This window comes from Asparagus officinalis, chromosome 3 (genome assembly GCF_001876935.1).
Source record: "Asparagus officinalis chromosome 3, Aspof.V1, whole genome shotgun sequence".
NCBI lineage: Eukaryota > Viridiplantae > Streptophyta > Magnoliopsida > Asparagales > Asparagaceae > Asparagus > Asparagus officinalis.
The window spans coordinates 107042978-107059299 of NC_033796.1; positions in this window are offsets into that span (position 1 = coordinate 107042978).

The following is a 16322-nucleotide window of genomic DNA, read 5'->3' on the forward strand; positions in this document are numbered from 1 at the left end:
AAACAGAAAAATGCTAAAATTTCATTCATGTAATCCTAACCTCTCTTAAATAAAAATTAGGAGGATATTATAAAATATATATGAGATAGAATCATATTCAATCATATCTCCTAATATCTCAACAATATCTTATAATATATTCCTTAACACTCCCTCTTAAGCTGGAGCATGCATATTATACATGTCCAGCTTGTTATAAATAAAATGCACAAACTCTAATCTATGACGATTCTTCAAAAAACTCAAAGTAGTCTTGATTTTCTTATCTTTCACTTTGATGTCTTCAAATCAGCTGAATCTCCTGTAGGGCTTCACTAATCGAATGATTCTTGAAGGACCCAGTAATAAATAATTCTTTTCAGGATCCAACAATAAATGATCTTTCTTTAAAGTATTCAATAACGAATGATCATTCTTTAAAGATCTAATAAGCAAATGATATTTTTTAAAGGATCCAACAACAAATGTTCCTTTTCTTAAGGATCTGACAAACAAATAATTAAAGAAATGGAGTTGACTTTGGGCTCATGCAAAGATCAATGAGGTCAACGAGGCACAGGTTGATAAGGGCAGATGAGAGCGGAGGCGGCTCTGATCAGAATGGATGGTGAATAGTGATCCGTGGGTGAACAATAATTGGCGGATATGAATAGTACCGACGTATGGATGGACAACAGCAGGTGGATAGTAAATCGGAAGGATAGTAACTTGCAATGAGCAATTGCCAATTGACAGTAATTCAATGTCGAGGTCGCTGAGGGAAAGCATGAAGTTTTCTGCAAAAACCCTTAGCGGCTCGATGTAGACGATAATGAAGAAAGAGGTTTATCTAGGATCAAGAGCCGTGGAAAAGACATTTGTTTCATGAGGGCTTGTTTTACTGTGATTCAATAATTAATCATTATTGCTAGTAATTAACTTATCATGATCATATATCCAAATTGAGCTGCCGTACTTGATCAAACGGAAGCAAGTGCATCTAAAAAATAGAATTAGTGATGTTTTAGGGCACAAGGTCCACGTCGATTTGATTGACTTGGTATAAGAAATTGCCAAATGGTCTATATATCGAGTGAAATTAATAAAAATAGTTTAGAGGATGGATGTTCCATTTTGGTCAACCAGCACAAGGTCATCTTGGCCATGACCAAGTACGGCAGTAGTCACAATTAGGGGTGGGTAAAAACCGAAAAAAACCGGTTCAACCGAAAAAACCGCCCGAAAAAACGGACCGGTTAACCGAACCGAATTAAATGGATGAGAAGAAGTCTCTAAACCGCCCGAACCGAATTAAATCGGTTTGGATCCGGTTTGAACCCCTGAACTGCCCAAAAAAAATCGACCCGAATTCTGTTGGGCGGTTTAGAGACTAAACTTATACCTCAAAACTTTTCCTGTTATCATCCAATAGATTCAAACGGCGCAATGAGCAGTTTCAAGCAATGAGTACAGCAATATCACAGAAAAATATCCTTGAGAACTAAGTAAAGATTCAAATCAATCCAGAAAATTTGTTATACACATGATGCACTTACAAAAGATGCATATGCTACATTATATAAACAATATCATACAAAACATCACCCCCGTGTAATTAAATAAACTTAAACTTTAGTTAAAAAATTTCGCAGAAAAGATCTTGAGAGTTACATAAGATTCAAATCAATCACAAAATGTGTTATGTACATAATACTTACAAGAGATAAGCATGCTGTATTATATGAACAACATCTTTAAAACATCAGTTCTCTGCGTAATTATATCAACTCAAAACTTTATTCTAAAGATGATAACCAGTCTAATAAAGCTTTGTTGGCGAGCTCAGGAACCTCATCATGAGGACAATGCCCAGCTTGCAAACTCACAACAGAAGTCTTTGGATAGAACTCTTTGCAAATTCAAAACCGAAACTGAACCGAACCGAACCGAATTTCGGTTGGGCCGAATATTCGGATGAAGTGGAAAAAATCTGGATCTGGATGAGAGTTTTGAGAATCCGAAAATTTCGGATTGGATGCGGATTGGGCATAAAACCGAACCGAACCGAATATGCTCAGCCCTAGTCACAATAGCAGACTGCTGATTACGACTGATTTTGCGGATTAAAAGTTTCTTTATTCACTTAATATATAGGGAAAATTGTGTCGGGGCCCCAAAAGTGGGAACTTCATGTGCTGCAGCCCCTTCAACTTTTCCTCATGTGATTTAGCCCCTTAAAATGTGACATCTTGTGCTGCAGCCCATTTTTAGTAATTATTGCATGCCACCTAAGCTAAAATCCCCAATATATCCTTATCCCCTCTCATCTGCTCTCCAGCTCTCATCTCCTCTCATCTCTCTCTCCTCTCACTCTCAAGCTCTCAAGCCTCGCTCCCGTCCTCAACTACGCCCTTCACCATGACGTCGGGCTCCAGATCTGCGCCCTACCCCGCGAGTTAGGCCCTCGAGTTCACCGCCGCCTCCCCTCATCTCCTCCGTCCGACCTCGTCGCCGTTGCTCGCCGCCGCTCCCCGCCTCTCCCTTGACTACGTCGGAGTTCGCCGCTGCCGCCCTCCGCCTCGCCCTTCGGGTTCGCTGTCAACGTTGTCGGCAGTCCCTGCCCGATTCGACTGCTCGTCTTTTCCCGCCGTTGCGTGTAATTGTTAATAAAGATAAGTTAGGAGGAATGAATATGATTATTCTTTTCCTTTGTGTTGTATTCAGCTAATTGTAGTGGTTACAAAACACAAAACCTGCATTGTTTCACCCATTTTGACAGGTGCAATAATTTAATTTTCTAAATGTACAAGAAATTAAATATATGTTCTTCACTGTGAGCTGCTTCTGTCAGAAATGCTTTGTAACTTTAATAACAATACAAAAATCTGAGTAATTATGTTGTAGTTCAAGCTTTATTCAACTCTGAGCAATTGCGTAGACAATTTTGATTCATAATTACTCGGATTTTTGTATTGTTAAAGTTACAAAGCATTTTGATTCAAGCTCTTGTGTTAGTTCTAACTCACCGCGTGTTAGCTCTAATCCAGCGCGTGTTAGTTCTAGTTCTAATTCATGACTCTTGGGCTCTTGTGTTAGTTCTAACACACCGCGTGTTAGTTCTAACACACCGCGTATTAGTTCTAACCAACCGCGTGTTAATTCTAACTCACTGTGTGTTAGTTGTAGTTCTAATTCATGGCTCTTGGGCTCTTGTGTTAGTTCTAACCAACCGCGTGTTAGTTCTAACTCACTGTGTGTTAGTTCTACTTCTAATTCATGGCTCTTAGGCTCTTGTGTTAGTTCTAACTCACCGCATGTTAATTCTAACCCACCGCATATTAGTTCTAACTCACCGCGTGTTAGTTCTAGTTCTAATTTACGGCTCTTGGGCTCTTGTGTTAGTTCTAATTCTCCGCGAACTCACCGCGTGTTAGTTTTAGAAAACTAAAAAAGATGCAAGGGTCTTAACTAGTTATAAGCCCTTTATTTTTGGTCATAAACTAAGTCATAACACAGATTCATACAGATAGAGGATATATAAGAGAGGACAAGGATGATGAATGACCAAACAACACGGCGCGCTAAGCTCTAAAGTAAACCTCAAAAACGGATATGAAGTTTAGAGTTTAATCAATAACTATTAAAATGGATCTACAAATCCAACGAGAGACTGATCGTGACCATATTCAGTCAGAACTTGAATGAGGAACTTGTTTCTAAGAAGCGTTGATTACTTGTTCATGAAGAAGCAAATCTGAGGTGACGATAGCATAAGTTAGAACTAACATGGCACAAACTGTATGTGAATATACATGTACGAAGAAAGACAGTTAAAAGTTTATATATATTTTACTATTTGATGTTTTTCGAATCTGGAAAAGTCTAAAAGACCAAAGTTGTAGGTCTCTTCATCAGCTTTCCAACAAATCTTAAATTACATCATTCCGATTTCGGATGGAGAAATTACAGTGAAAATAATAATGTAAACTAACATGGTATAGATTAGAACTAACATAACAGAAATTAGAACTAACATGACATAAGTTAGAACTAACATGGCATAAGTTAGAACTAACATGATACAAACTGGTCATTTACTATCTGATGTCGTTCGAATATGGAAAAACTCAAAAGACCAAAGTTGTAGGTCTCTTCAATGGATTTCCAACAAGTCTTAAATCACCTCATTCCGAGTTCGGACGGAGAAATTACAGCGAAAACAAGTCTTAAATCACCTCATAACAGAAGTTCGTGTCATGTTAGTTCTAACTCGGAATGAGGTGATTTAAGACTTGTTGGAAAGCCGTTGAAGAGACCTATAACTTTGGTCTTTTGAGCTTTTTCAGATTTGAATGGAATCATATAGTAAATGACCAGTTTGTGCCATGTTAGTTCTAACTTATGTCATGTTAGTTCTAACTTCTGTTATGTTAGTTCTAACTTACACCATGTTAGTTTACATTATTGTTTTCACTGTAATTTCTCCGTTCGAAGTCAGAATGCGGTGATTTAAGATTTGTTGGAAAGCTGTTGAAGAGACCTACAACTTTGGTCTTTTAGATTTTTTCAGATCTTACATACAGTTTGTGCCATGTTAGTTTACATTTTTGTTTTTACTGTAATTTCTCCGTCCGAACTCGAAATGTGGTGATTTAAGACTTGTTAGAAAGCCGTTGAAGAGACCTACAACTTTGATCTTTTGAGCTTTTCTAGATTCAAACAGCATTAGATAATAAATGATCAGTTTATGACATATTAGTTCTAACTTATGTCATGTTAGTTCTAACTTATGTTATGTTAGTTCTAATCTACACCATGTTAGTTTATATTGTTGTTTCCGTTGTAATTTCTCCGTCCGAAGTCGGAATGAGGTGATTTAAGATTTGTTGGAAAGCTGTTAAAGAGACCTACAACTTTGGTCTTTTAGATTTTTTCAGATCTTACATACAGTTTGTGCCATGTTAGTTTATATTGTTATTTTTGCTCTAATTTCTCCGTCCGAACTCGGAATAAGGTGATTTAAGACTTGTTGGAAATCCATTGAAGAGACCTACAACTTTGGTGTTTTGAGATTTTCTAGATTCGAACGGTATCAGATAGTAAATGACCAGTTTGTGCCATGTTAGTTCTAACTTATGCCATGTTAGTTCTAACTTATGTCATGTTAGTTCTAACTTCTTTTATGTTAGTTCTAATTTACACCATGTTAGTTTACATTGTTGTTTCTACTGTAATTTCTCTGTTCGAAGTCGAAATGAGGTGATTTAAGATTTGTTGGTGTATGCGTCAAAAAATGCTCATAGATATCCAAATACAACTCAAGACTGAGAAGAGAACAATGTGCATGCATGTGACAAAATACACTGACAGGCGACACGTATAGGCGTGGCAACCTATGGTGACGCGCCAAAGGCGCGGCAGCAAGGGGTGACGCGCAAATAGTACAGTAGCCTTTTATGTAAATTGTTGACTGTTTTTAACATCTCTTGGAGTTCCACGTGGCGGCATATCAGAAAGAGAATATGTGCTGACGTGTACAAGCAGTTAAACCACGAAAAAATTGGTTAAAAGTCGTGGGAGGACGGTTTCAAGCGTGATGGAACGTGGCTGGAACTGTCTCTTTAGCCGCGCCAGTCCACACTGACGCGCCAATAGCCACGGCAGCATAGACTGACGTGCCCAAAGAGTCTATACTCGATCAGTTATTTTGCCTCCATTTCCACTGTTGTGCACCTCTATCCCTATAAATACCTCCCTAGACACGAAGCAAAGGACAGAGAGCAGATTGGAGCAAAGAAGCTTAAGCTTTTTGTTGAATTGGAGAGAGTTTTCATTCCTCAGAACTGGTTCTAGTGATTCCTAGAGATCCAAGCTCTGACTTGATCTTTGGAAGAGTGAACATCTTACATCGATAAGATATTCACTTTAGATTCTTACTTTGACAAATGAAGAAAGAATCCCTAAATCCCTTCACAATCTGTGATTTGGTGGTCCACGAGCCAAAGTACTCCCGGCACAGGCAAAGTCCCACAAAACAGGAGTCGATAAACGATTTCTGTGTTATTTTTCAAGAAAGTTGTAATTTGTTTATTTTTCATTATAATTCACTGTAAACGATTTAAGTTTTAATGGAATCGACAATAAAAATGACTTTCGACAAAAACAAACTGGCGACCACAGTGGAAGCTAACGGTCTCGCTGCCGAGGCCGTAGTGTCGCAGCCGATCAAGATTGTGATCAAGCGAAGTTCGATCAAGCGAAGTTCGAGGAGTATCTATCGTCCTCATCCTCAAAATCTTCCTCACCTCGTAAGTACAGGAAGATTTCGTCTTCCAGAAAGGTTACCCAGTCTTCAACTTCGTTGAAAGCCACATGTAAAGACTCTTACCTAGTTGTTGCTCTACTTGCAACATATCTGCTCCAAATGACCCTTCACCAGTTCAAGGGTCTTTGAACCAAAATTCGCCGGCACTGACGAAGAGGGCTCGTCAGAGACAACGTCAACGCCGTGCTCGTCAATTGGCCAAGGCCTTACAACAAACCGACGGAGTCCATTACTATAAAGACTTAGAGTCGAGGAAGCATAAAATGAACCAGTTGCCCCAACGGCATAACACTCACATCTCTGCACAACTTACGACGGAGGAATGGACCCTCATCAAAAGAGCACGTTCAACCCTCAAAGAACGCATACAAAAACGTTGTATAAACGCCGCTCATAATCGTGCCCTTCGTCAACAAAAGCAAGAAGGGAAGAAAGAAATGGTGTCTGAAAAATCACCAAAGAACTGTAAGGTTTGGATGCCCAAAATAAAAAATACTTGGGAGTTGAATCAGGGAAATTCCTTATTCAACCGCGACAGTCCATACTGCCACGGCAAGACTTTTGACCGCGGCAGTCACAACCGCCGCGACACTTATTCCAATCGCGGCAGTCTCGCCACGACACTTATTCTAATCGCGGCAGTCTCCGCTGCCGTGGCACGTCATCCAACCGCGTCACCACACCCTGCCGCGGCCAAGAAGAGGTTCACAAGACCATCTCTTCGATTCCATCGACGTCCGATCCTGGCCCGTCTACTACAATTGTGCCTATTCCATCACCAGTGAAGCCCTGGGTTAGTCCTGACTTATCAAAATTCAAAATCACAATGGCGGATCGTCTCGGTCCTTTACCTGGTGAGCGAAGCAAAACTCCAATCAAGGGACACTCAGATCTGACGAATAAACCCTTGATAGTTTCTTATGCTGGGGGTCGTAAATATCCTCCTGTCAGAACAAAACAAGCGCAAGAAGGGAAGATATCAATTCATTCTCCTCTAGGGCCTGTAAATAATTTATACCCACGGAAGGATGAATTTAAATACACAACCTTGGATCACCCAGAGGTGACGACCAGTCATCCTGTGCATGTCAACAAGGTTCAAAAACAAAAGATAGGTTGCTCGAATCATGATAATGATTAGATGTACTATCAAACTAACAAGTCGCGAAAGAGGGTTGCTCAAAGAACAGAGTCTCATTGCGCGTGCGAAAGGCTCATTAAAGCTGTATTGACAGAATGCGGTTGTTCCAAAGCTGAACCACCAAGAGTTTCCGTGTTTCAGAGACTTTCCACTGAAACGTCAAAACCCAAGATGAGACGTTTCAAGAAAAAGAAATCCGCTGTGCAAGAAAATGAACTTCCGAAGGTCACTATTAATATGACCAGCAGATGAAAGTAGAATGTAATAAACCCGGATCCTGATTTCTCTCCAGGAGGGAGAGTTGAGCAGGGTCTTTCTCAAAGGATGTCACGGCTACAACGAAAGGCCAACCTGTTGGCCTCTTTGTTTTGATGATGTTTAACAAACAATTTACCACTAATGTTGTTTGTCTAGTGTTGGTATATTTCTATTTATTATAGACAAACAACCAGTTGGAGGATGGATGGATTGCGCCATAACGACGATATCAAATGGAGGTTGGCGGAATTATGGAGTGAAGCAACATACAATTCAAAGTTAAAGATCAAGTTCAGCTTCATCCGTAACGTGTACCAAGTTGAGCTACAATGAAGATCAAGATCATTGCTTGGGTATATTTAGTATAGGTTTATATCATGTGTGTTAATTCTATAAGCTCAAACATACACACACATATATATTTGTGATTTTCGTAACTATAAGTGTTTTTATGCAAAATAAGTTTTGGACTATATTTACATCATAAACAACTTTTATTATGTCCATATAAATATTCCATAAGTTTTTAAAACTTGTTTTGAGTCAAAAATAACAATCACATGTTTTTCATATATACGTCTTTTAGTGCTTTTGCAGAATACAGTGTTTTTCACAAATTATAAATGCAAATTGAGAAATTCTTTTTCTAACATGTTTGTTTTCATGTTTACAAATATTTCTCAAAGTTTTATCAAGTTTTGAATTGATTTGTTATGTTTAATGGAATTTACAAAATCATAATTTTCATTCATGCATGTTCGTGCATGTTTTACAAAATAGATGAGTTTTCATAAATGAAAAATGATATTCAAGAAATTCTTTCTTTGGCATGTTTATCTACATGTTTAGAAACTTTTCTCCAGTTTTTACTATTTTTGGAGTTGATTTACTGTGCCTACTTGATTTTACAAAATCGTGTATCACAGCAGATTTTCAGAAACTGTATTTTTGTGTTCAAACATTTATTTCTCTCAACGGGGAAAATATTTTTCAGAAATTCTTTCTCTGACATGTTATTCTACATGTCTAGAACATTCCCACAAAATTTCATAATTTTTGGAGTTCATTTACTATTTTAAATTGATTTTACAAAACAGCTACGCACTGCTACAGTAATCCGGTCGACCGGAAATGTCTCTGGACGTTGGTTACTGTAGCTAATGGCTATAATTCCCAGATTTTGATATATCCATTTTTTTTGTCTTTTTGCTTGGTTTTCTTGGGTTTTTGGGCTTGTTTCATGAGCCTATATATACCACATGCCCTCATACTTCTAAGGGTACTCAAGAAATGTTTTAAACAAGTTTAAGGAGTTTTAAACAAGGGTTTAAGTGTGTTAGTGTTTGTTTTGGTTTATGAAGAAGTTTTCACAAGTGGAGGAGATCATCTTCTTGTTTGGGCTTCAATCTCCATCTCTCCATCTTGTTATTCAGAGAAGAATCTCTAAACTCATTTCTAGCTATTTATTATTTTGTTTATAATTTCTATATGCTAGATTTTAATTGAGTTTAGTTTTGATTTTGATTTCACTCATTGTTTACACACACCCACTTGAGCTTATTGTATTTGCATTCATAATATATTAGGGTTGTGAGAGTTGTAACATTGAGTGTGGGCTTTTATTGTGTTCTCATCCATATTAGAGAACAATTTATATTTGTTACATTGTGAGATTGTTAGGTTTTCGGTGAGCTAGAAACCGAGTGTGTTGTGAAGTTTTCGGTGAACTAGAAAACCGATTGTGAGGAGTGACGTTGATCGGTGAGCGTTGAAAACCGATACTGTGAGGTGTAAACGTTGTTCGGGTGAACGTAGAAAACCCGGTTGTGATAGTGGATTTCTCCCCGGGAGTGGGGAGCGGAGACGTAGGACGGAAGGTCCGAACTCCGTGATCATATCGTGTGTTTGTGATTGCATTGGCGTTCTTATTCTTGTTTTCATATCTTATATCGCCTTTGTGTATTGCTCATCATATTACCCTATCACTTGTGTAGATTGTTTATTTACCCTTGTGTTGTTTATATATCCTTGCATATATCTCTATCATATAGGATATATCTCATTGTTCATATTGCTTATCCTAGCTTATATTCTTGTTGTATTTCATACTTGCTAGGATAACGTATTAATTAATTTTAATTGGCATTTAATCGGATTAGATTAGCATAAGACCCTAATCACCCCCCTCTAGGGTCTAACACAACCGACGTCGGGACTACAAGAAAATGCATGAAGGTCTATCTTCGGAAGAGGAACTTTCAGATACCTGTTCTGTGGTCGCCTCGGATGATACAGCATCCAGTGTTGGACGAGTCAGAGAATCATTTGCAATTACACCTGATCAGTTAGCTCAGATACTGCAGGAGGCGTTAGCTAAACAACGCGAAGAAATTAGAGCTGAAATCAAAACCGAAATGGAGTTGACAATACAGCAGATACAGGATTTGCAGGCTCAACAACACCAACCAGAGTCGAGTCAAAAGGCTGAATCTAGCCAGCATAATGCCATACATGTACGTATAACTGAGGTCACTAATGACCAGGATGAGGATGAAACCATCTTCGCTGATCCTCTTTCTGATAAAGACAATTCGGGAAGTGGCCCGACTAAGTCATCCACTCAACCTCATCAAATCTATTTAAAGAAAAGCGAGGAAGAGGACAAGAAGATGCAAGATCTTGAAAGCAAATTCAATGCTCTGATGACAGCCCAGGAAGTGAAGAAAACGGGCATTCCATATCCTTACCCAAGGGAGTGGGATCTGATTCCTTATCCCCCAAAATTTAGTTTGATTAACTTTACTCCTTTTGATGGCAGGGGCTCACCTACACAACATTTAATCTATTTCAAATCTCACCTTGGTGCGATCTCAGGGAATGAAGCTTTGATGGTATGGTCATTCGTCGGGCCTCTTCGTGGCCCCACTTTCGATTGGTATCGTCGTCTTAAGCCGATGAGTATAACCAGCTGGGATGATATGGAAGGATTGTTCCTAACCAATTTCTTCGATGACGATACGGAAGTCTCCATCAGCACTTTACTAGACGAGAAGCAGAAAGGTAGGGAGTCTATTGACGTTTTCGTCAAGCGATTCCGGAACAAAGAAGTAAATTGCCGAGATCCACTCAGAGAAGAGTTCATTCTTCAGACATGTCATAATAACTTGTCTTTAGATGTATTAGAAGTCATGGGGGTTGTGCCCTCTAAAACATGGAAAGAGTTGAAGGTGAGAGACGAACAAGCTGAACATTTTCTCAAGAGAAAGATGTTGGAGAGGGATCAGCCACCAGCTAACCCTCAAAAATAAAATTTTAACCCTCGAGGCAGAGGGAGAGGATCCACAGCTGTTGTTGATGCTTATCAAACATCACAACAGTCGCAACAACAACAACCGTAACAGTCATCCTTCCAGTTGGCACCACTGCAAAATCAGCAGCCCCCGAGGCAGCCTAAAGCTTCGGAACCCAGATTCCCGAAAGAATATTCTTTCAAAGACGATGAAGTTCCGGTCATCTTCAAGTATCTATTGGATAACAATAAGATCAAACTTCCACCGGTCACGAATCAAGAAGAAGCAAAGAAGACTAATGACCCGAAATATTATGCATACCATAGAAGGGTTCATCATCCTACCAAGGCGTGTTATGTCTTAAAAGACAAAATACAAACCTTGATCGATGTTGGTATCGTGACACCGAAACTAAAAGAGAAGAAAGTAGGTGCGAATGCAGTATCTATTAGCTTTGGTTCGGTTCCTTTATCCTGGTTCCAAGCCGAACCAGTATCAAAAGTTAAAATGTAAACCATCAACGATGATCCTTACAGACAGCGCTAAAAAGGACTTGTGCCACATACAACTCCAAATGGCAAAATCCTCTGGGTTCATCCTGATCTATTGGGAGATGAACAATGGACGACATCCACGTCTAAGCTGAAAGGCAAAGGAAAGGGGAAGTCTTGTTTCGGAGCTTCAGCAATTCCTGAGAAGAATGATGAAGAAATCCCAACCCTACCACTTTCTGAAGAGGAGCAAGAATCTTTCGCAACAAGAAGCGAAAATGAATACCGTTTCAATTACCCAAGCGCATCTGAACAACTAGCTGAACAGGGGGTGGTAAAAGCCGCACCTTCTAAAACCCTTGCTGAGCTGGGGGTAGTTGCAACTCCTCCTGTAGCTTCTAGAAAACCTCAGCAACCAGCTAAGCAAAAGGAAAAAGAAACCCAACATAAGGAAGTTCAAGTTCTAAGGCAGTCTCGTTTCAATCGACCAATTGGACGAGATAAACCGGAAAGCTCAAATGCACCATATCGTTTCGACGTTATGGCTCAGTTAGCTAATATCCCAGCAAGGATCACGCTGTACGAGTTACTGCGTCTTTCGAAAGATACTAGAGAAGCTTTACAAGAAGCCTTGGCCGATTCCGAGGTATTTCTCACTCAGATTAAACCAATTCCCGAAGAGCCAGAGTCATCGATTCAGCACTGCAACTTGGCAGCCACAAAATTCCCTTGTATTGCTTTCACCAAAGAAGATATGCAAGTCAGGAATTCGAAACATGACAGGCCTTTATATTTCACAGAATATATTCGCTCGAGCGTTGTCAACCGGATTCAAGTTGATCCGGGTTCCGCTGTTAGTATCATGCCACTTTGTTTGATGTACCACCTCGGAATTCCCACCAACAAGCTAGCCTCTACAGGAACCGTTATTTACGGATTCAATACTAGTGGGTCAAGGCCGTTGGGAAAAATCCGGGTGAAGTGTCAACTCGGAGACTTGAAGTCAGAGGTCACTTGTTATGTGATCGATGTAGAGACTTCTTATAACTTGTTGTTGGGTCGCCCATGGATCCACAGTAATCTTATAGTTCCCTCCACCCTCCATCAGTGTCTGAAATATGTTGACACTAACAACGAGGTTAAGACGGTGGTCGCGGATAAACAACCGTTTAAAGGGTTAGAAAACTATTTTACTGACTCCCTTCTTTATGGTGCTGAATCCGATACTGAACCATCGGCCCATAGTACGGACAGCGAAGAAGAAGCTGATACCGAAGCTGGGCTCGATTATAGTAAAGATCTTGTACTAAATGACATTGAACCTCTTATAATCGATCTTAACGGTGATGAATCGTCGGATGAAAGTTGTAACTGGTAACTTGCCGATGAAGTAATAAATAATAATTTAGAGTACTCGCATTGTCTCAATAATATAATGCAGGAATTGTATGACGACCCTAGTCTACACAAACCACTTCGTTCGTCTTGTACGACGATGAAACACATCCAAAATCCATTCGGAATAACTATGATCCTACCCACAAAGACAGGGGGTGAAAAAGAAATAGTCTTTGGAAAAGGGGAACCATCCCCTACTCCAGATCTTTTCTTGAACACTAATTCGGATGATGAAGAACCCGGGCGACATTTCTCTCGGTATAGTTCACAAGCAAATGGCTACATGAGGAGGCAAGGCTATGACTTCTCACTCAGTGAAGGTCTTCATTTTGGTCAAGGTATCAGGGTTCCACCCCGTCCTGGCTATGTACCAAAAGAAAAACCGGATAATTATTACAGCTATAAAAGGGGTTTGGGTTACGTCTCGTCATCTGATGATGAATATTGCGGGCAAATCATTAATCAGCTAACAAATAAAAGTGAGTTTTCATCCGATACTTCAACTTGGGATTCTGACACTAGTATCGGGGAAACATTCAAAAGATTAATGTCGAACATGACCGTAGTTGATCCTTCTACTACAGAAGAAGATGATCAATTACCCACTTGGGAAGACCCCTGGGTACACTACATGAATGTTCAATACGGCGATCAGTTTGAACAAAGAGAACCTCCTACTGAAGATAGAGTAGTCCAGATTAATATGGGTGACGAAATTAACCCAAAACCCATATTTATTAGTGATGATCTTCCACCAGATGAGAAAGAAGAACTAATCGCCCTTATTAGAGAGTATATCGATGTTTTCGCTTGGAATTACGAAGATATGCCGGGACTTGACCCAGATGTAGCAATACACAGCCTTAACATTAAACCGGATGTTAAGCCCATTAAACAACAACAAAGACGGTTTTGTCCGCAGATTATGGAGGCAATAGAAGCTGAAGTCAAGAAATTGATTGATTCAGGCTTCATTAGAGAAGAACAACATCCTGATTGGTTGGCTAATATTGTTCCAGTCCTTAAAAAGAACGGGAAGATCAGAATCTGTATTGATTTTAGAGATCTGAATACAGCCTGCCCTAAAGATGACTTTCCTCTGCCAATTACAGATGTCATTATTGACAACATATGTGGGTTTGAGAGAATATCATTTATGGATGGATTTTCTGGGTATAATCAGATCAAGATGCACCCAGATGATGAAAAGCATACGGCATTCAGAACACCACTTGGCATCTTCTGTTACACTGTTATGTCTTTCGGTTTGAAGAACGCCGACGCCACATACTGTAGGCGTCAAAAAATGCTAATAGATATCCCAGACATAGAGAAAATCACTCAAAAGGACCTCATACTGCTTTAAGAAAATCAAAGCAGGTATGAACTGTCTCGCCAGCGAGACAGGCTTTGCTGTCTCGCCAGCGAGACAGTGTTTGCTGTCTCGCCAGCGAGACAGGCTTTGCTGTCTCGCCAGCGAGACAAGATATCTGTAGGCATCAAAAAATGCTAATAGATATCCAAACATAGGGAAAACTACCCAAAATCGACAAATATGAACTGTCTCGCCAGCGAGACGGTGTTTGCTGTCTCGCCGGCGAGACAGGCTTTGCTGTCTCGCCAGCGAGACAGTGTCTGCTGTCTCGCCAGCAAGACAGTGTTGAAATGGTCAAAACCAACTTTTTAACTGCCTTACACGTGTCCATTAACTGCCAAAGGTTTACTGTCTCGGGGCCCGAGACAGCAAACACTGTCTCCCCCAGCGAGACAGTAAACACTGTCTCGCCGTACTAATTTCTGCAGTTGTTGAGTTTTTGCAGTTACAGACCCCTGAGGCTATAAATACCCCCCTAGGGTCGTTTCTGAGGAGGATCGAGCATTTGTTAGAGCATTCCAGAGCAGAGAGAGCAGAGATCTAAGTTCTTGGAGCAATCCCTTGACATTCAGGCTTTGACTTGATTTCAAGAAGAACGACTATCTTACTTCGATAAGATATCGTTTCAATTTCTAACTTCGATAACGAAGGAAGAATCAGTAAACCCCTCTTCACGATTTGTGATTCGGTGGTCCACGAGCTAAAGCGCTCCCGGCCAAACAAGCTGGCGACCACAGTGGGAGCCAGCGGCCTCGCTGCCGAGGCCGCGGTGTCGCAACCGATCAAGATCATCGTTAATGAAGAGATCGAATATGAGTTCGATCAGGCGAAGTTTGAGGAGTACTTGTCGTCCTCATCCGCGAAATCTTCCTCGTCTCGCAAATATAGGAAGATTTCGTCCTCCAAGAAAATGTTTAAGTCTGCAATGCCTATGAAGGCCGCAGGTGAAGGTTCCCACCCGATTGCTGCTAAGGAATCCGCCTGCGACATCCCTGCTTCAAACGACTCCACACCCCTTAAGGAGTCGATGATGAATAGCTCACCGGTGCTGACAAAGAGGGCTCGTCAGAGACAGCGTCAGCGCCGTGCTCGACAATTGGCTAAGGCCATGCAACAAACCGACGGGGTCCATTACTATGCGGACCTGGAGTCGAGGAAACAGAAAGCAGTTCAATTGTCTCAACGGCAAAATAATTGTATTTCTGCAAAACTTACGACGGAGGAGTGGACTCTCGTCAAAAGGGCCCGTTCAACCCTCAAGGAACGGATACAAAGGCGTAAAGCGAAGGCCGCCCGTGCTCATGCTCTCCGTCAACAAGCACAAGGAACCAAGAAGGAGACGGTGTCTGAAAAGCCACCGAAGAACCGCAAGGTTTGGATTACGAAGGCGCCACAAAAATCCGTTCCGGGTCCATCTACTGCGTCACCGGTAAAACCCTGGGTTAGCCCAGATTTGTCCAAGTTCAAGATCACCATGGCGGATCGCCTCGGTCCTTCGGCTAACGATCGAGGCAAAGCCCCAGTTGAAGAAAATCCAAGTCCTGTAAACAAACCCTTGGTGGTTTCATATGCAGGGGGTCGTAAACACCCACCTGTCAGAACTGCACAAGTCCAAAACGAGAGAATATCAGTTCACTCTCGTTTAGGACCTTGAAAACTCCATTCCCGCAAGGGGGTGGATTCAAAATTTTAACTTTGGATCGCTCAGAGGCGACGACCAGTCGTCCTGTGCATGTCAACAAAGTTCAAAACCAAAAGATAGGTTGCTCAAGTCCTAATAACGATGAGCTATACTATCAGAAAAACAACTCGAGAAAGAGGACTGTCCGAGAAAATGAGTCTCATTTCGCTTGCGAGAGACTCATTAAAGCAGTGCTGACAGAATGCGGATGCTCTAAGAATAATTCAACAAGAGTTTCCGTATTTCATAGATTGTCCAATGAAGCGTCAAGACCCAAAATGAGACGTTTCAATAAGAGGAAACCTGTAATCCGATAAGGTGAATTCCCTGAGGTCACTATCAACATGACCAACAAAGGAAAACAACCGTCAGTCAACCATGACC